General features: G+C 40.1%; 1 long non-coding RNA gene across 1 annotated transcript in view; it reads right to left on the bottom strand.

Moving 5' to 3' along the window:
- Positions 1-20,195, bottom strand: part of LOC126079614 (uncharacterized) — an 84,736-nt gene extending 64,541 nt beyond the window's left edge. The window contains exon 1 of the long non-coding RNA XR_007518223.1: positions 19,964-20,195. This is a non-coding gene — a long non-coding RNA (uncharacterized LOC126079614). The remainder of the gene's footprint in view (positions 1-19,963) is intronic.
- Positions 20,196-20,505: the final 310 nt, after the last annotated feature.

The raw sequence follows: 20,505 nt of genomic DNA, 5'->3' as shown, positions 1-20,505 counted from the left end.
CCATAGGTGGATTGGACTGAACTTCTCTTACTGGAGACAAGTCAGCAGTTCACCCAAACATTATAAACTGTAACCCCCATACTAGAAAGAAAATTACAGGATGCTAAAGGCAGCCTTTCTCATTTGTACAGGATTGTATTTTTATGATTTCCTTAGAAGACAAAGAGTTATTATGGTCAAAAAAAAAAAAAAGTCACAAGAAATAGATGGAGAGCAGGATGGGGGAAGGCGAGGACATGACCTTATTTGCATCCCCAACACCTGAGAAGTTTATGGGTTTATGGGTATAATGAGCAAGGGGAAGCGCAGATTCAGATTAATAGACTATATAGGATCCTCAAGTCTCTTTTGCTTCCAGCAGGTGAATCATTTCTTATCTTATTGTTGAGACATTTAAGAGGCACCAGCAAGTGGGCAGAAGAAGGCCTTCAACGCAAAGAGCTCAAAAAAAATGCCTGAAATCACCCATGAGATGACTACCTACATTCTATTTTTCAACAGAATTGTGTCACAGGCAAACCTCATTTTTTTTTCTGTTAATCTAAGGATATGCAGTTGGGCTCAGACATAAGTGGTCGTTTTTGTTTAGTGATTGACAGGAAGTATGCTTTGATATAAACCAAGTATCCTAAAAGTTCCCACAGTCAATTAAAAGGTTCATCTCTTAAAGCTTTAGCTTATAAAACAAGGTGCTTTCTCCTAGAGAAACAAACAGGCTCACTAGAAAGGGGGAAGGTTTTCTGTGACTACATCATGGAATTGTTGACGTTCAGAGCTGTAACCAAAAAAACCAAACCCACCGCTGTCGAGTCAATTCTGACTCATAGCAACCCTATAGGACGGAGTCGAACTGCCCCATAGGGTTTCCAAGGACAGCCCGGTGGGGCCTTTTGATTAGCAGCTGTAGCACTTAACCACTATACCACCAGGGCTGGAAGGGCCCTTAAAAAAATCCATCCAGTATACAGTTTTCCAGAATGTAGTTCTACAAGTTAGTTACAGCTTTTACAATAAGAAAGGGCTCCAAAGTTCTGGTTGTTGTTAGTTCTGCTCACCACCATGCAGTTTTCCTTCATTCTGAGCACTTCCTGTCTCCCTTTGGTTGATCAGTAATTGGTTCCGGCCAATGAGTTATGAGTGGAAATGATATACCCACATCATATTTAGGCTGGAGCACTTAATTGGTCTGGTTTGAGACCCTCCTGAACTTCCTCTTTTACTTCTGGCAAAAAAACAACCTGTAATTTTCATCTGGTATCCCTGAGTGACGGTGAAGAAGAGCCCCTCTCTGCTGCCATGAGTCAACATTGGATATGGAATTTGAGCAAGAGTCCATGAGACCTGGATGCCATTTGCTACAGCAGCATAACCCAGTCTCTATCCTGATACAGTGGTCGTTAAGTTTGAGGAACACAGATTCATACTCTTTTTTTTAACTATAGAAATTTTCAAGGGCTTTAAATGCCAATAGAAAAATGAATCTCCAAGAGAAGGATATATTAAGGAAGGATTTTTCACACCTACTTGGCCACAAAATTTTTCACTTTGTTTTAAATTTTGTATGCTGTTGCATAAAACACCTATCAGCATGTCAAAGAACATAGTGTCCTACAGCGCAGTTAGAGAAACACCTTTGGTCCAGTCCTGCAATTTACAAAATAGGCAAACAAAGCCCTAAGTAGTGAAGGGCTTTGTCTAAGGTCATACACAGTGAGGTAGTCAGTAGTGGCAGAAATGGGAACTAATGTCTGACCACCCTGTCATGGATCTGGCAACCTGGGAGAGTTATCCCAGTGAATCAAATTTGTGTGTGTGTGTGTATTTGCTAATTATTAAACCTATTATATACATTTTTTAAAGAGCTAGTTGCCCATCCCACCTGACTGCAAATTAAAATCAACGCAGAGAATTAAAACAAGGAAACACTGTTGTAGGGGAAAAACATCACAAAGTTTAGTAAAGCAGAAAGGAAGTTTTATTCAGCATATATTCAAAAAGACAAGAGTGGAAGAAGACAGGCATGCTGCCAGAGCTAATGTCTGCCTGAATCCAAGCAAATATTACAGAATAAGCAAGAATGGGAAAACAGACAAGCACGCTGCCACAGCCATGTCTGCCCGAGTCCACAGAATATTACAGAATAGGCAAGAATGACAAAACGGACAAGCACGCTGCCACAGCCATGTCTGCCCAAGTCCGGAGAATATTACAGAATAGGCAAGTCCAAGGGACGTTACAGTCATCAAAAAAAAAAAATTTTTTTTTTTCATCAGTATATATTAATTCTACAAAATGGGCAAAACCTATTGAAAGCTTCACCTTTTCACAGATTGGCTAGAAACTGATTCTACATTTTGAATATCTTTTTTAACAATCCTTGGTACAGGTTTCAGTAAGGACAGTCAGGAGGGTCTTCACTGGTCCAACAAATTTATAATCACTAAATGCTAATAGAAAAAATAGGAGTGGAAAGTCTTTTGTGTTCTGGTTTACGTGAGTTTCCTTAAAAGGTATTCTCCAAGATTATTCTAATCTATTGTCTTTATCTCAGGGCCTAGTTGATGTGTCTTGTGAGTCCTTGTGGGCCCAGCTCCAGATGGGTCATTCTCTATGCGCAAGGACAGGGAATAAGGACTCCAATATTATTTCCTAAATCAACACCCATAAGAAAATCTCAGCAATTTCCCAACCAAGACAAAAGTCAGAGTTAACAGAACTAACATTTGTTGCAGATGTAGGGATAGGGGTGGGCAGAGGGGAAATCTCTCATCTAGATCTTCTGAACTAGGACTCCACAGCCCTCTGCAAAAGATCAGCTCTTTGGCAGAAACCTGACAGTGAGAACCTCAAGGGCAAATTGGACTCCTTCTCCTTCGAGGAAGCTTCAGCCAAAAAATGAGACTTCGCCCTGAAATGAGGGGGAAGATATTTGATTCACTGAGCTTGTTGTTAAGCTACTGAAGAAATCTTTCTCCTTTAAAACAATTTATTTTAAATAGTGCTAGAGGCTCTCTAGTAGGATTTCCTTTCTTCAAAAAATCATAGTAGTCAGAGTGATAGCTTCGAGGTAGCAGGGGTAATGTTCTGCTGAAACACTGGTTGGATTTAATCACAATACTAGAGGAAAGGAGTAAAAGCTATAAAGAAATAAAAGCAAACTGCTGCATGGATATTGCCAGAAGATGATCGATTAAGAAAAGGTAGGAGGGAGGAAAGGAAAAAAAAAAAAAGATCTTTTGTGGCAACTCCAAACCTGATTTCTAAGCTTCACTGAAGCACAAATCACTATGGGATATTTTATCTCACAAACTGGAGAAGGCTTATTTCTTGAAACGTGGCCCCCCCAGTGCACGTTTTCTGTAGCTGCTTTGAAATTATTCAGATTGCACTGGGTCCTTCACCAGAGTGAAATGAGATCTTTAGTCAAAAAGTAATGAAGTGTAATTAGAGCATAAATAACAAAAAAAAAAAAAAAATTTTTTTTTTTGATCCAACTTTGAAAACTGGTGAATAATGTTGTGTCATGCCCTGGGGGACAAGGGGTATACTGGTAAATGTAGCCGGGAAGCATGAACCCAAGTACCACCCTGAGGGTTCCAGATAGAGTGGCTAGAGGAGACAAATCTTTGCTTTTCAGTCAAAGTGCCTACACAGAAATCCTGCCTCCGTGTTTCCTACCCCCATGTGGTGCAGGGACTTCCATAGCCTCTTCTAGTCAGGGCTGCACAAGCTAGGAGCAGCTGAGCCAGCCCATCACAGCTCTCTCTGCCTCGGCAAACATAGAAAACTACACTATCCAGCCTGAGAGCTCCTTCCAGACAAAATAGATGTGAAATTAGGATAAACAGGATTTGAAAAAGCAATGGATTTGACAGAATATGGCTGCTGTAACAAACAGCTTCCTTGGAACCAGACTACAGAGGGAGGCAACAAGTAGAATGGAGAAGGAAGTATGTAGACCTGAACCTGGAAGCCTGTGGACCCCCCTTCACGTGCTGATCATTTGCATAGTCCCACCTTCTCCAGAAACAGGATGCCCTATGCTCGGCAAAGGGACCACTAGTCAAATAGCACCAACTACATAGTGACTGGGTGGTGCAAATGGTTAACGCACTTGGCTGCTAACCAATGGATTAGAGGTTCTAGTCCACCCAGAGGTGCCTTGGAAGAAAGACCTGGTGATTGACTTTTGAAAAGTCAGCCACTGAAACCCCTACGGAGAGCAGTTCTACTCTGAGATACATGGGGTCACCAAAATTCAGAATCAACCTAAGGGTAACTGGTTTGGTTTTTTTTGGTTTATAGTATGTACACTCCCTGGGTGGTGCAAACAGTTAGCGTGCTTATCAGTTAACCAAAGGTTGGCAGTTCAAGTCCAACCAGAGGTGCCTGCGAAAAATGGCCTGCAAACTACTTTCAAAAACTCAGCCACTGAAAACCCTCTGGAGCAGAGTCCTTCTCTGACACACATGGGGTAGCCATGGCTCAGAATCAATAGTGAATAAGAGTTATTGTATGCCTCCCACATAAAAGCGTGATTTCGAGAAAAATAATCTGATACAAGCCTCTTTTCTGGCCCCTCGCTCGTGTTTGAATCTTACAAAGAAGGTCAGCCCTAAGTAAAATCACAAACAAAACTATATTCCACCTTCCTTGTGGCCCAGTTCTTTCATTGTCCTTTTGTCTCTGATTTGATAAATACCTTTGCAAAAAATGTTCTAGATTTAATAGCTTATTATTTCCAGAGCTGCGGCTTCTTAAGCGATGAAAATTATGGTAACACAAAATAATGAATCTTTAATGGCAAGGTTTCTAGATTCACGGCAAATGACTGATAGGAAGAAGACAGTCCTACCCGGTAACTTCAAGCTGAGAGAACTCAGTATTCACCAGTTTCATTCATTCAGTCACTCATTAATTCCTTTAACAAACATGCTACGAGTGCCAATAAGCAGAGCACTGTGCTCATTATTGATGCAGATACAGAGATCAATAAGATACAGCCCCTGGTTTAAAGAAAGTTATAGTCTAGTAAAAGACCCAAAGATCTAAACAAATATCTATAACACGAAGCAGAAAGACATAAGATATCTGATAGAGTTAACCGAAACATATTGCACAATACAGAAGAAGGAACTGATAATTATGATTAGGAAGACCGGAAGCGTTTGGTGGAGCAGGCTGAACTGATTCAGGCCTTGAAGTACCAGGAGCCGTTTCAGAGACGGAAGGGGAGGGGATTGCAGGTATACTGGGCTGAGAGAACGGCATGCCTGATAGACAAAAGGCATGAACACACAAGCAGACTCTAGCCAGAGCACAAAAGGGCAGATCGTGGAGATCACTGAATGCTATGCTCAGTGTACTGGTAATCTATTCGTCTTATTGGTAATCCAAGCCACTGACCATTCCTGAGACAAGTGGGACAACCTAACTGTCACGGTTTCAAGCAGGTTTGCTTTTTATCTAATACCTCAAACTAGAATCTTCTTAGTAAAGACAAGGACACTGGCTACTTTAAAAGCAGCATAGTGTCAGTAGCTAGTCAGATGTGGAGGGACGAAGGAAGAGCGAGGAGTCAATGATGGCTCACTTTCCGGTGGAGGTCACAGGATGACAATGATGGTGATGATGATGATTATGGTGGTGGCTAGCATTTGTTGAGTGCTTCCTCTGTGCTAGGCAGTTTTCTAGCTGCCAGTAATTAATAATCACTACAACCCTGGTGAGAAAGATTCCACCATCTTGCAGGTGGTAAAACATTTACCATTTTCCAGGTGATCAAACTGAGGCACAGAGAGGTTAAGTGTCTTGCCCAAGGTCACACAGCAAATCAATGTCAGAGCTAAAAAGTGAAGCTGGATAGACTGACTCCAGACTCTGTGACTTAAACCACTAAAATTAGAACTACCTCTCTAAGACAGAGTGTGATGCTACCTTTAAAAGAACCCAGAAGAAGTCACAGTAAGGCAAAAGATAATGAAGTGGAGGAATGAACTTGGCTGGAAGCATATTCAGAGAAATGTGCTTCCTAGAACTTACCTGAGAACCTGAATTACATTGGAAGCATTAGGACAAATATTATCTAACAAATATCAATTATATGAAAGATCCAAATGTACAGAATAAAAACACTGTGCTATGTCACAGCAGCATACCTCAGGACACTGTAACCAATTGTCAGGTGGCAGATTAGATGACAGAAAACACTTTTCTTCATTTCCGTTTGGCCTTGCTTTTCAAATTTTTATTCCACATTGGTCTACAGCATAGGCTCCCTGCTTTGCTCTTCTGCAGCCCAGGCAGGTGATTGCAGACGCCTTGTTCACTGGGATGAAGCGTCGAGGGATCATGTCCCAAACTGCTTTATTTCCCTCTTCACTATTAATACTACAAAGACATCTAATCATCAGAAAGGCTTTCATACATTGCATCTTCATGAAAAAACAAACAAACAAAAAGAAAACCTCTCCTTTTAAGCATAGATTGCTTCTACTTAACACACCCTCTCCTTTCTTCACAACTAAACTAAACCCAAACCCGTTGACCTTGAGTCGACGCTAACTGATGGCAACTCCATGTGTTACAGATCAGAGCTGTGCTCCATGGGATTTTCTTGGCTGGGATCTTTATGGAAGCAGATCACCAGGGCTTTCTTCCATGGCGGCACCAGGTAGGTTCAAACTGTCAACCGTTAGGTTAGCAGTCGAGCGCAACGTGTTTGTGTCATCCATGGACCCTTTCCTTCACAACAGGATTCTTTTTTTTTTTTTAAGTACCCTATTCTCACTGCTTTTACTCCTTGACTTCACAACTTCACTCTTCACGGTAATCCATTTTCCACGCCAATCTTACACTGCGAATGTTACCACCTAGGTTACCAAAGATACATCCAAGGATGGCTTCTGACGTTAGTATACTATTTGACATTTTTGATACTTCCTGCCTTCTTGAAACTCACCATTTCAGTGGTCTGTAGGATCACCCCTCCTGATTTTTCTCTTACCTGTATAGTTCCTTTTGTCCTGTTTCCTTTTGAGCTCTGCCCATTACTTAAATTGGTGGTTTTAAAACAAAGCTTTATGAATTCCTAAGAAGGGGGTGCCATGGGGATAAGGATTGGGATAGGCAGCCTCAAAGATGCCCCCAGTGATCTCTGCCTCATAGTATTCATACCTTTGTGTTATCCCTTCCCCTAGAGTGTGGACTGGACTTATTGACTCACTTACTGCAGAAGTGATAGGATGTCACTTTTGAGATTAGATCTAGATCCTGTATCTCCTCTATCACCCCACCATTATTTTTACCTTGATTATTTCAACACCCTGTAACTAATCTACTCACATCCATACAACACAGAGGAGGAGAACACAGGTTCTGATTTCAGACACTATATGGTCACTATGAGTTGGAATCGACTCGACGGCACTGGGTTGGGTTGCATAGTTTGAATTCCACCTCTGTTACTTACAGAGTGATATTAAACAAATGAACCACTCTGCTTAGTTTTCTTACCTATAAAATGGGGAGATAATATTACTTAACTTATAAGGTGATTTTAGTATATAGCCAATTCATTTAACACACTCAGAGCACCACCTGGCAAATAGGACACTCTCAAAAAGTATTAGCACTTACTGAAAGGCAGTCTAGCATAATGACAAGGGCATGGAAAGTGAGCCTGCTGGGTTTGAATTGTTATTCTGCCATTTATTATTTGAGTGAATCTGGGCAAGTTGTTTTACTGCTCTGTGACTTAGTTTTTTCATCTGTAATATGGGGATAATAACAGCACTGAACACATAGAATTGTTGGAAGGATTACATGAGTTAGCACATGTAAAACATGCTGAAAAGTGCTGGCATATATTATGAACACTGAAACTGAGGAAAATCAGAGCAAGTCCACGAGAGCCAAAATATGGCCTTGAGTATATCCCACCTGAATTTAGAGACCATCTGAAGAACAGATTTGACGCGTTGAACACTAATGACCGAAGACCAGATGAGTTACGGAATGACATCAAGGACATAATACATGAAGAAAGCAAAAGGTCATTGAAAAGACAGGAAAGAAAGAAAAGACCAAGATGGATGTCAGAGGAGAATCTGAACCTTACTCTCGAACATCGAGCAGCTAAAGCAAAAGGAAGAATTGATGAAGTAAAAGAACTGAACAGAAGATTTCAAAGGGCAGCTCAAGAAGACAAAGTGAAGTATTATAAGGACATGTGCAAGGAGCTGGAGATGGAAAGCCAAAAGGCAAGAACACGCTTGGTGTTTCTCAAGCTGAAAGAACGGAAGAAAAACTTAAAGCCTCGAGTTGCAATAGTGAAGGATTCTATGGGGAAAATATTAGATGACACAGGAAGCATCAAAAGAAGATGGAAGGAATATACAGAGTCATTATGCCAAAAAGAACAAGTTGATGTTCAACCATTTCAAGAGGTAGCATATGATCAAGCATAGATGGTAATGACAGAAGAAGTCCATGCTGCTCTGAAGGCACTGGCAAAAAATAAGGCTCCAGGAATTGACAGAATATCAATTGAGATGTTTCAACAAACAGATGCAGTGCTGGAGGTGCTCACTCGTCTATGCCAAGAAATATGGAAGACAGCATCCTGGCCAACTGACTGGAAGAGAGCCGTATTTATGCCTATCCCCAAGAAAGGTGATCCAACCAAATGTGGAAATTATAGAACAATATCATTACTATCACAAAAAACATGTAAAATTTTGCTGAAGATCATTCAAAAATGGCTTCAACAGTATATTGACAGGGAACTGCCAGAAAGTCAGGCTGGTTTCAGAAGAGGACATGGAACTAGGGATATCATTGCTGATGTCAGAGGGATCCTGGCTGAAAGCAGAGAATATCAGAAGGATGTTTACCTGTGTTTTATTGACTATGCAAAGGCATTTGACTGTGCGGATCATAAGAAATTATGGATAACATTGCGAAGAACGGGAATTCCAGAATACTTAACTGTGCTCATAAGGAACCTTTACACAGATCAAGAAGCAGTTGTTCGGACAGAACAAGGGGATACTGAGTGGTTTAAAGTCAGGAAAGGTGTGCGTCAGGGTTGTATTCTTTCACCATACCTATTCAATCTGTATGCTGAGCAAATAATCCGAGAAGCTGGACTATATGAAGAATGAGGCACCAGGATTGGAGGAAGACTTATTACCAACCTGCGTTATGCAGATGACACACCTTGCTTGCTGAAAGTGAAAAGGTCTTGAAGCACTTTTAAATGAAAATCAAAGACCACAGCCTTCAGTATGGATTACACCTCAACATAAAGAAAACAAAAATTCTCCCAACTGGACCAATGAGCAACATCATGATAAACGGAGAAAAGACTGAAGTTGTCAAGGATTTCATTTTACTTGGATCCACAATCAACACGCATCAAAGCAGCAGTCAAGAAATCAAAAGACACATTGCATTGGGTAAATCTGCTGCAAAGGACCTCTTTAAAGAACTGAAGAGCAAAGACGTCACCTTGAAGACTAAGGTGCACCTGACCCAAGCCATGGTATTTTCAATCACATCATATGCATGTGAAAGCTGGACAATGAATAAAGAAGACCGGTGAAGAACTGACACCTTTGAATTGTGGTGCTGGCGAAGAATATTGAATACACCATGGACTGTCAAAAGAATGAACAAATCTGTCTTAGAAGAAGTACAACCAGAATGCTCCTCAGAAGCAAGGATGGCGAGACTGCGTCTTACAAACTTTGGATATGTTGTCAGGAGGGATCAGTACCTGGAGGACATCATGCTTGGCCAAAGTACAGAGTCAGCGGAAAAAAGGAAGGCCCTCAATGAGGTGGATTGACACAGTGGCTGCAACAATGAGCTCAAGCATAACAATGACTGTAAGGATGGCTCAGGACTGGGCAGTGTTTCGTTCTGTTGTGCATAGGGTTGCTCTGAGTCGGAACTGACTCAACAGCACCTAACAGCAACAACAACCAGTCATATGTCTTCTATTTTACTATTTATATTTGTTCTGTCCCCTTTGGATGCATTTATTACCTTGCAACAGTGATTATTTCTAAATTTATGACCATTACATTCACTTGCTTAAACCTTGTTGGTGACCCACTTATTACTCCCTTAGCATGACATAACTCAACCTTCATGATCTGACAAACCTCTTAAGCTTCATGTCACTCCACCCTTGCCCAGTGAACCTTAAACTCTAATCAAACTAAACTACCTGACCTTCTTTAACAGGCTATTTTCTCACTGACTTTCTATCACTGCAAATGCTGTCTCTTCTACCAGAAATACCCCTTCTACCCTACTGACCTAGCTAACATCCACCCATCCTTTCAAAATTCAGCTGAAGATATCAAATTCTCCAGAAAACTTCCCTAAGTACCATGGTTACCTCATGTAACACACCAGTACATATACAAAAACCCCTACGTGCAGGTAGATCCTTCCTCAAGTGCTCATAGTTGTCTGTATACATTTCTACATTTAATATCTAAGCATACCCTTCCGTCTCTCTCCACTAGATACGAGCTGTGTGCTCCAGCAATGAGCAGGGGCATCTTTAACATTGTAGGCACTCAATAAATACTTAACCAAGGAATAAATGAGGTCTCTAATCTACCATTTCCCTTTTATTTGAAAGGGTGTGTGAACTTTCTGTGTTTTGTACCCGTGGATGGCTTTTGTGGAACTGCCTTGATATAGTGGCTACAACAACTGGAGGAATTCTCAGGTAAGATCAAAGAAGAACATGGACTCTGGATAATGAAGAATCCTGAGCGTCTTCAGAGACTTTTCTCCAACGTGTCCAACCCAGCCCAGGTGAAAGAAGTCATGAAAATCTCCCCAAGCCTGTCTATGCCATAACTTCATGTAGGAACATACCTGGTAAAATCTACTGTTTTAATTCCCTACTCACACCAAATGCCACAGTAATTTTTTTATGAAATTGAAAGCTTTTGAGTATTTTAAGTGAAAGATTCAAACTTATAACTCCAGTGAGGTAGATTCTGTGTCTCAACTTCCAACAACTCCCTAAGCAGTTGGTGCCATGGACTGGGGCTCCATTAGCCAGTCAGTGTATTGATTTCCAATTGGAAGGAGGGTCCAGGTCTAAATTACTTCAATAAGTACCAGGAAAAGTAAGTGAAGGAACCAAAGAGTTCCCTGTCTTTTTAGATGTAATCAAGAAACTGCTAAGTTCCTGGTTCTTAAAAATATATAAGAATGAGGAGGAGGCTATGCTTTTGATATATTGTGAAGAAGAAGATAATGGTTGAGAGTGACACGTACTCCTGACAGAAGGAAGAGAGATTTCTTAAGGCCTTCACAAAAAAATGAAGAGTTGGAATTACTAATGAGGTCTTCTACTGAACTCACTCACTTCATAAAGGTTCCAAATGTGTAAGATGAGCAAATATAGTTTTCGCAAACAGACCTATGTTCTCTAGCTAGGAAAGAGAAGTGAAAGGAAAAATATATCTATAAAACTAATTAAGAGAATAAAGAAAGAGCTCTCTTTATATTTCTAACACAGAGAAATGGAATTATTTTTCAACGGTGTATTGTCACTACTAGAGTAAGGCAGCTATGATCAAGGTTAACAGTGAAAGACAGAATTGTTATTCCTTGCAATGTATATATAGTGGCATTTCTGGCACTTCCTTTGGAACTAATAATTCTCTCACAGTTTTTGGCTGGAAGTTTCTGTGCTGCTGCAGAAATAGGAAATAGAAGCAATAAACAAGTGATTGGAATATTTTACGTAAGAAAATGCAGCTCATAAAAAAGTGACAGCAAAATAACAGACTATACTTTTGACCTGACTAAGGAAAAAATGTCAATTTAACGGCAACTGAGAAATGATGTGTTCTGCGAATGTGGGCCCAATAAAATATCTACAGGACTGCACACTGTAATATAACTCACCTTGCACCATAAAACTACTCTAGAATTTAGGGGAAAGGAGCTAATGCTTTTGAAAAGTGTTCTACAATCTTATTTTCCAATTTTTCATACAGTGAAACCTGTGAGAGGTGGAACTTGATGGGACTGCCATGTTTTTTTGAGTCTCACAAGTTTTCTGCCTTTGACAGCATGCAGTCTTACTACTTTTCTATCGCTCTCTATTAGTGGAAAATATTTGGGTTTTCTTTCTCTGACAGGTTTCTGCCTGACACAGGTTCTGGCTTTCACAGGTTTTACTGTATATCCTTGTTAAATGATGATCCCCTAAAAAGACAGTGACTTTGTCAGCACTCAAATGATGTATTGATAAAAGCCAGTCACACCTGGGAAAGGGCTTTTTTTAAGATATGTCTAGTAACGGGATAATAGCCAGGATAAGAAGAACTCCTGTCATCCAGCAGTGTGGACACAAGCAACATAGTTAAGGAATAGGTAGGGATTTTGAACAGACATAAAGCAGGGAAGGGTGTACAAATGGCCAATAGGTACAGGAAGGAGTTGGTCACCAGGAAAGTGCAAATTAAACCACAATAAGATATTACTAGCAACCTACAAAAATGGCCAAAATCAAAAGGACTGACCATACTAAATGTTGACAAGAACATCACATCAAATGTAATCCAATTGTAACTCTCATACATTGTTGGTGGAATGTAAAATGGTACAAAAACTTTAGAAAAAAGATCTGACAGTTTCTTATAAAATTCAGCATACATTTATACTATGACCCAGCAACTCCACTCCTAGATATTTACCCAAGATAAATAAAAACTTACGTTCACAAAATGCCTTTCTAGTGATAGTTCATAACTCTCAGGTGTCCATCAGTAGGAGACTGAATAAACAAATGATGGCAAATTCATTAATGGAATACTATTCAGCAACATATGTGTAACAACATAAATGAATCTCAAATATACTATGGTGAGTGAACAAAACTTTACAGAAAAGCCTATACTGTATGATTCCACTTACATTAAGCTCTACCGCAGGCAACATTGATTTATGGAGGGATAAAATCAGAACAGAAGTTGCCTAAGGGGGTAGGGGTGGAGCAATTGGGAAGGAGCATGAGGGAACTTTCTGGGAGTAATGCTAATGTTCTATACACTGATAAGTGTTTGAGTTACACAAGCGTCTACATTTGGCAAAGGTTAATGATTGTACATTTATGGTTTGTGCATTTTATGTATGCAAATTTTATATCAAAGGAAAAAATCTGTAAGCAAATGTTGAACTCTGTCCAATGATGTACATGCTGATGTATTTAAGAAGTTCACTGATGTCTGCAATTTACTTTTAAGAACTTTGAAAAGTGAGATTCATTGATGTATGGATAGAGAAGTGGATGAGTAGATAGATACATGATAAAGCAAATATGGAAAAATGTTAACGGCAGAGTCTCAGTGATGAGTATACAGGGATTCACTGTAAAAACCTTTCCGCTTTGCTGTGTATTTGAAAATTGTCACAACAAAATGTAGGGAAAACCACCCAGTCTCTCAAGATAGGCTACAAGTATCTTTTTTTCATCCTTAATCATTGAAATTAAGCTTCAGTACCAATACCATACGAAGCCACCAATGACCTCCACAATGCTAAACCAAGTGGGCAATGATAGATAAGATCATTGAAGCCATCCCATGAATCATTAGCACCAAACTGTACAAGTTCTTCACCGCTATGCATTCTTTACAACCATGCAATCACAGGGAAACAAAAACAAAAAATAAAGAAAAAAAGGACATTTAAGAATATCCTTGATGAAGTAGTAAAATGTGTTAATTTTATTAAATCTCAGCCTTCGAGTTCACTCTTTTCAATTATCTATGTGTTGAAATGGGAAGTACACACAAATCACTTTGCTGTGCACCAAAGTACAATATCTCTAGAAAAAGCATTCGTGTGATGGAGCTGAGAACTTAACTAGACTTTTTTTTTTTTTTGGAACAGTATTTTTAGTCAAAAGAACAAATGGCAAACTTGGGTATTTGGCAGACATTTCCTCAAAAATGAACAAAGTGAGCCTATCACTTCAAGGAAAACAACTGACAGTATTTGTGCTAGTGATAAAACTCAAGCCTTCCAGCAAAAATCAGAGTTAAAATTTTTTTGTAATGTGTCACCATAAGCTTGAAAGCTTCCCAATATCTAAAGACTTTTCAGATGAGATCAGTGATGATACTAACAAGTATCATTTTTTTAAACATTATTTAATGAAATATGTCAGTATTTGGAAGATGTGTATAACTCAGTGACCCAATATTTTTCAAATGAATGTGTTATAAAATTGTGAGTGTATAAAAGACCCTTTCAAAATTCAAGATGGACTGATGACTTTTAATATGGCAGATTATGAAAAATTCATTGATATGATTCTAAATTCCACATTGTAATTAACATTTAAAACTACCACTTCTCAGGCTTTGGTATAGTGTCAAAGAAGAGCTACAATTATTGGAAAATGCTGTTATATTCATTCTCCCTTTTCCAGTTAGTCCCCTATGTGAGGCTGCCTATTCTTCATGTACTTCCAACCACAACATTCGTATCACAACAGATTGAATACAGAAGCAGATATGTGAATCCAGAATACAGCTGTCTTCTATTACCGTATTTTTACACAAATAATGTGCGCCTTCTACCTTTGGTTGCCAACCGTGCCCCGCCCCCACCCCGGTATTTTTATAGGGACTGCTAAAAAAATTAACATAGCGCCCTTACCAAAATACCTGCAGAAGGGAGGGCGTGGTTGGCAAATAAAAGGCAAGCCTTATTTGAGTCAAAAATGAGGTAAGCTACACATTAAAGTGATTTGCCAAAAATGTAAAACAATGACTTTCACTTTTTTTAATTTGGAAAAAAGTTATTTTTCATAAAAATGTTTTATATTAATATGTAATGAGTTAATTGTTAGTTTTAGATGAATAATTTTAAATTTCTCTGTTTTTGTTTCTATAATATGATAAATATTACTACATATGACCCACATAAATAAAATCCCTTTGGAGTCTCCTATAATTTAAGATAGTAAAAAATTCTCAAGGCAAATATATATATATATATATGTATATATAAAGAACCAATGCTTTATAGCAATTGTCATCAGCTTACATCCTGTATTTTTAAATAGTTGTTTATTACCTAGCTCATTAGATGGTTATCCATCTAGATTGTTCTTGTTCATGATGTATCTGCACCTAAAAGAGTGATTATCACATACTAGGAGTGCTCAATAACTATTTGGCTGCACTATTAAATTCCCATTCTAAAGATGAAGAAACTGAGTCTTAAAGAGGTTAAGTTATATGCCCAAGTTTACATAACAAGTAGCTGAGCTGGGATTCAAATTCAGTCCTGTCCAATTTCAAAGGTCTAATTAAATTACTCCAACAAACTGCCTCTGCAGTGAGGGTTTGGTGGTGATCTCGTCACAGCAACTTCTAGCTTTAATATCAAGAAATTTTTAATCTTTATGAACTTTTATAGCATCTTATGTTTGACTTGGAAGTATTCTAGAACTAGAGGGGACTTTAAAGCCATTTAGTCCAACTTCTTGTAGAGTTAATCAGTGTCACAGAGCTATTCAGACAGCTGAGGACCTGAGCCCTGGAGCTCCCATCCATAACCACTAGGGCAACGTGTGCAAAATCAAGACCATGTTCTTGAATTAAGACCACCAGGAGTTCAGTCACCAAAAGGTAGAGGTTAATTCGATCTCTACTCTCCCACTTTTCCACTATCTCTGGCACCTTCTGCACCCCTGCCCCCACCATCACTCTGGTTCTTTGCTGGGTTCAGTAACTCACTGTAAGGTCTCACAGACCTCATAGACTACACTTATGGTTATGTGGTTTATTAAGGTAAAAGGATACAACCCAGGAGTAAATAGATACAATTTAGGGGTAAAAGGAATTCAGCATCAGGAAGAAGACACAAGCAAAGTCTGGAAGTTTCCCCCAAAGCGGAGCTTCAGTCTTCTCAAGGAGAACACATCTCTCCCTTCACCAACAGAGACAGCTCTCAGAGCAGAAAAGCTCCCTAAGCGCCTGTGTTCCAAGGCTGTCACTTGTCAGTTCACTTGCTCATTATCAGTTACCAGGTGGGCTCTCTAGCCAGACCAGCACCCAACAAATTCTCAAGCGTAGTCAACACACCTTGATTACTTAGGCAATTTCCCTAAGGTTATTTTCCCGAAACCAAGGGCAAAGAGCAAATAAGGGAATTCATCGCACCAAACGGAGAAAATCAGATGAAGTGGTTTTCATTTTTTCTACCTCATCCCCAGCTCTTTCTTTCTAAAACCCTACCACGTTGCCGTCCAGTCGACTCCAACTCATAGTGACCCTATAGGACAAAGTAGAACTACCCCATAGAGTTTCCAAGGAGTGCCTGATGGATTCATACTGCTGAACTTTCAGTAAGCAGCCTAGAACTTAACCACTATGGCACCAGGGTTTCCTCTAAAACCCTAGATGATAAGAAAAGGAGAGAAAGAAGTACAGCAAGGTGTGCCGTATTGAGGGGTTTGGTTTTCTGATCACCACAGATCTATTTTTCCACAGCTGACAACTAGGCCTGACGTTCTATCCCTCTTCTAGAGGTGTGCCTTGATGAATGGCACCCAGCTACACAAAGCAGACCCCGTCTGGTCGGAGGCTATAGATCTGAAGTGCAAGCATATTCTGGCAATTCCAGCATATGGCAGAGGCACAACCTGCTAGTCCACAGAGGACAGGCACCTTTGGAAAGACCCTTGCCAAATCTCTATTGTAATTTAATTACTTTTCTGTTACATCTGACACTAAAGAAAAAAAAAATTTATTACCAAATCATTCCAAATGCTCCAAGTCAACAACCAAAGCAAATGTGATCCAACATCACTAAAGAATATGTTCACGTGTTTGTGTGTTCACAGGTAACACAGCTAGGGAATAGAATGAAAAGGGACCTTGTGTCCTTACGTTTTGGCCTAACACTGCTTAAGGCAATGCTAGTCCCACACCCATTTCCAATTCTCAGGGAAATACCCTTGATCAATGTTGGTTTTAAACACCGAGTGGCTACTTAAGGTGATAAGTTCCCCAGCTTCTAGAACATAGTACAAAAAAAAAAAAAAAAGATGAGCAATAAATACTCGTTGAATGACTAATTTTCCACCATGTCAACACATATCACAAGGATTCGCCCTGAGTAGGAATCCTCAAATCTAGAGACACTTTAGTTGCCCTGAAGACAAAACAAATACTGCTGCCTACAGCAGAGAAGCTTCAATTCACAAATTACAGTAGTTTATATACTTCTCTTGGTAAAGATAATAATATTGTACTTTTAGAGAGGGCTTACATGCAGATTACAGCTGTCTGATAAAAATAATGACTTCGCTTACAGCTCTACCACAAAATATAAAATAGTAACATCTTCCTCTTCTAGAGGAAATTCAAACACTTTATCAATTCGGGGGATGGATTAAAGAAGCCAGAGATTTAAACCAGTTAATAATTAATTTGAAAATATCCTAATTAATTTTGCTAATTGTTTTTCCCTATCACTGATACTATGAGGTAATGGTGGTTCAGTGGTAGAATTTTTGCCTTCCATGCTAGATACCTGAGTTCCATTCCTGGCCAGTGTAACTTATGTACAGCCACTACCTGTCTATCGGTGGTGAGCTGTGTGCTGCTATGATGCTGAACAGCTTTCGGAAGGAACTTCCAGACTTAGGAAGACTAGGAAGAAAGGCCTGGCAATTTACTTCTGATCCCCCCCCCCGAAAATCAGACAGTGAAAACGCTATGGATCACAAGGGTCTCATTCACAACCAATCATGGGGATGATACAGAACAGGACATCATTTAGTTCTGTTTTGCATGGGGATGCCATGAGTCAGGGGCTAACTCAATGATGGCTAACAACATAAACAAACTCATTTTATGTCTGAATTTCAACCTATGTACCGTCCAGACACTAGCACCACCTAAAAGTTTAATGAATTTTTGTTAATTGAATTGATTTAATACAGTGGTTCCCAATGGAAAGGTTCTCTGAGGACTTCTAGGGGCAGTGATGTACTAGGGCTGGCTTCTATCATCAAGTAAGAGCCAACTGTCAAACTTCCATGAATTCTGCAAGCCAATTGTTAAACATGACCATTAAGAACAATTAAATTTTAAAAACTTACAATTATACAAGTTATGCTGAAATAAAAGTAATAAATACTCAACACTCACCACTTCTAATTATTTCAGTATATTTTACTGTTTGTGTTCTTGAGGTTATTTATATCTATTACATTTGTATGGTTAGAATTACTATAAAATAGTGTGCTACTGAGCATCTCTTCTATGTTATCAACCATGTTGGAAGTGTTTAAATCAGAGAAATCAGCAAATGCTACCAATTCTCATCCCCATGAGCTGGTCATTTACCAGCACAACACTTCCAGAGACCTTTTTAAGAGGTCTACCAGGTCCTCTCTTTTTCAATTATATGCATGTGTGAAGCCATATTTTCTCCTATATGCTAACCAAAACAACATATTGAAGCAGAAGAAGCAGATACGAGATGCCAACTATAAGCCAGATATTAAAATAACTTTCAAAAATGTAAATCTATGCCCTTCTTTTCCCAAATATTTTTCATAAAAATATGTCTTAACTTACATATTATTATAGTATATACATTATTATAATATATATTATTAAAAATATATTTCTTACTGCTGTTTTTAAATGGATTAATAAGGATTTTTAAAATCTCTTTTTTTTTTTTTAGTTTCTAGTATGGTAAATATTCATAGATGTAACCTACGTAAGCACAAGCTCTTTGGGAGTCCTCGATAACTTTTTAAGAGTATGAAGGGGTCCTCATACCAGAAGTCTGAGAACCACTGATGTAAGAGTGTACTAAATCATGCTCCAGCCCCAACCATTTTTGCTGTGATACACACACACGTGTATGTGCGTTTGACTTAGTGTAGTCAAACTGGAAAATTGGTCTGTACGCCTACGCCTGTGTGACCCTGGGAAATGCACTTAGCTTCTTCAAATCTTTCTCCGTTTGCAAAAAGGCAATGCTAGACAAAATGATCTCAATTAACCTTATTTTGCCTCTTAGATTCTGTAACTATGAGAATTTATTAATAACCTCTACTCCTAGTTTGAAGGCAGTAGAAATGTGCTTGCTTTGTCATCTTTTTCATACCTCCAATCATATTATCACTGTCTTTAACTACATTTTTCACTTGAGCTCCTCCTGCTCCCAAGAGGATTTAACATTGGATTACATCACAATTTGGTACTTCACAATTACAGAAGTCACTACTTCAGTTGTCAAAAAATCTGGGCAGTTCTGGATTAGACCGTATGCTATGTAGCAGTCCAGTACCCAGTGCCGCATGTAGCAGTAGCAAAGACAAAAACGCAGGGCAGATCAACAAAATGCCACAGTCCAGTGTCAGCTCATCCATCAGGTGGAAAATGAAACGACTACAGCAGCCACTGTGACTGAATTTAATAATGCCAACTGTTAGCCAGGCCCTGCTTTGCATCTCCCCACAGCAGCAGTTAAATGGAGACATGGGCTGAGTATTTTCTCTTTACTGTGCAAACACCACGAATAGGAGCTGCTCGGTGTTCCTACACGTGTGTGAATTATCGGTCTTGGTCCCAGACAACTCTGTGTCTGCTTACCCTCCAACATCACTGCGGCAAAACGCAAATGATGTATGAAATTAAAGGCCCTTGCCAAGTGCGCCAAGGCTGCAGCCTTCACTTTGGAATCACATCTGCCGCTCCCTTCTCCTCAGACAGAGCGAGATGTGAAATCGCAGCCCAGTCTGCTGGGAATTCAATTTCCAGATCCTCCCGAACAGTAAACAAACGACCACGGAAAACCAAGCCCACCCCGCGCCTGGTGCGCGGGAAATGGGGAAAACCGAGAGCGCGCGTGAGTGAGCCCCCATTGCTGGGCCTGGACTGACCTGGACCTCACTAAGGCCTGCTCGGGGAGGAGCGAGGAAGCAGAGCTGCGCTAAAATGGCTGCCCGCAACTCGGCTAGCGGGACGGGACTGCTCTGTGCTAGGGAGGTCTGCCCTCCCCTAGCGCCCAGTGCTACCCGCCGCGCCGCCAGGGCGTGTCGGCCTCGGGTCAGTACCGCAGGCAAGGCCCAATCGCCCCGCACTTGGGGCACTTCTCAACGCCAAGGCCAGGCGACTCGCCGCACCTTCCTTTAACTCTGCAGAAGGCCACCTCCGCATAGCCCTCCCCTGGCGGCACGTGCGGCAAGGCATCGCCATGGCAACCGTCCTTCCCCCCCCCCCCCCCTCGTTATTGAACAGCTGAGACACGGAACGTCCCTGCACTTGTTACTGCACAAGTTAATGTGGTCCTCCGAGGGCTTGGTTTCCTAAGTATTGCGCTTTGCGCAACTGTCTGCTTCCTGAAGCTAGAAAAACCTAGCCCTGTGTTTCAAACGTTGTCCGCACCACTCCAGGGCTAGCCTTACAAGCAAGTCAGTGAAAC

Source organism: Elephas maximus, chromosome 7, assembly GCF_024166365.1.
Source record: "Elephas maximus indicus isolate mEleMax1 chromosome 7, mEleMax1 primary haplotype, whole genome shotgun sequence".
In the NCBI taxonomy this organism is placed as follows: Eukaryota; Metazoa; Chordata; class Mammalia; order Proboscidea; family Elephantidae; genus Elephas; species Elephas maximus.
The sequence above is the reverse complement of the archived record's forward strand: the minus strand, read 5'-3'. Positions and strand labels throughout refer to the sequence as shown.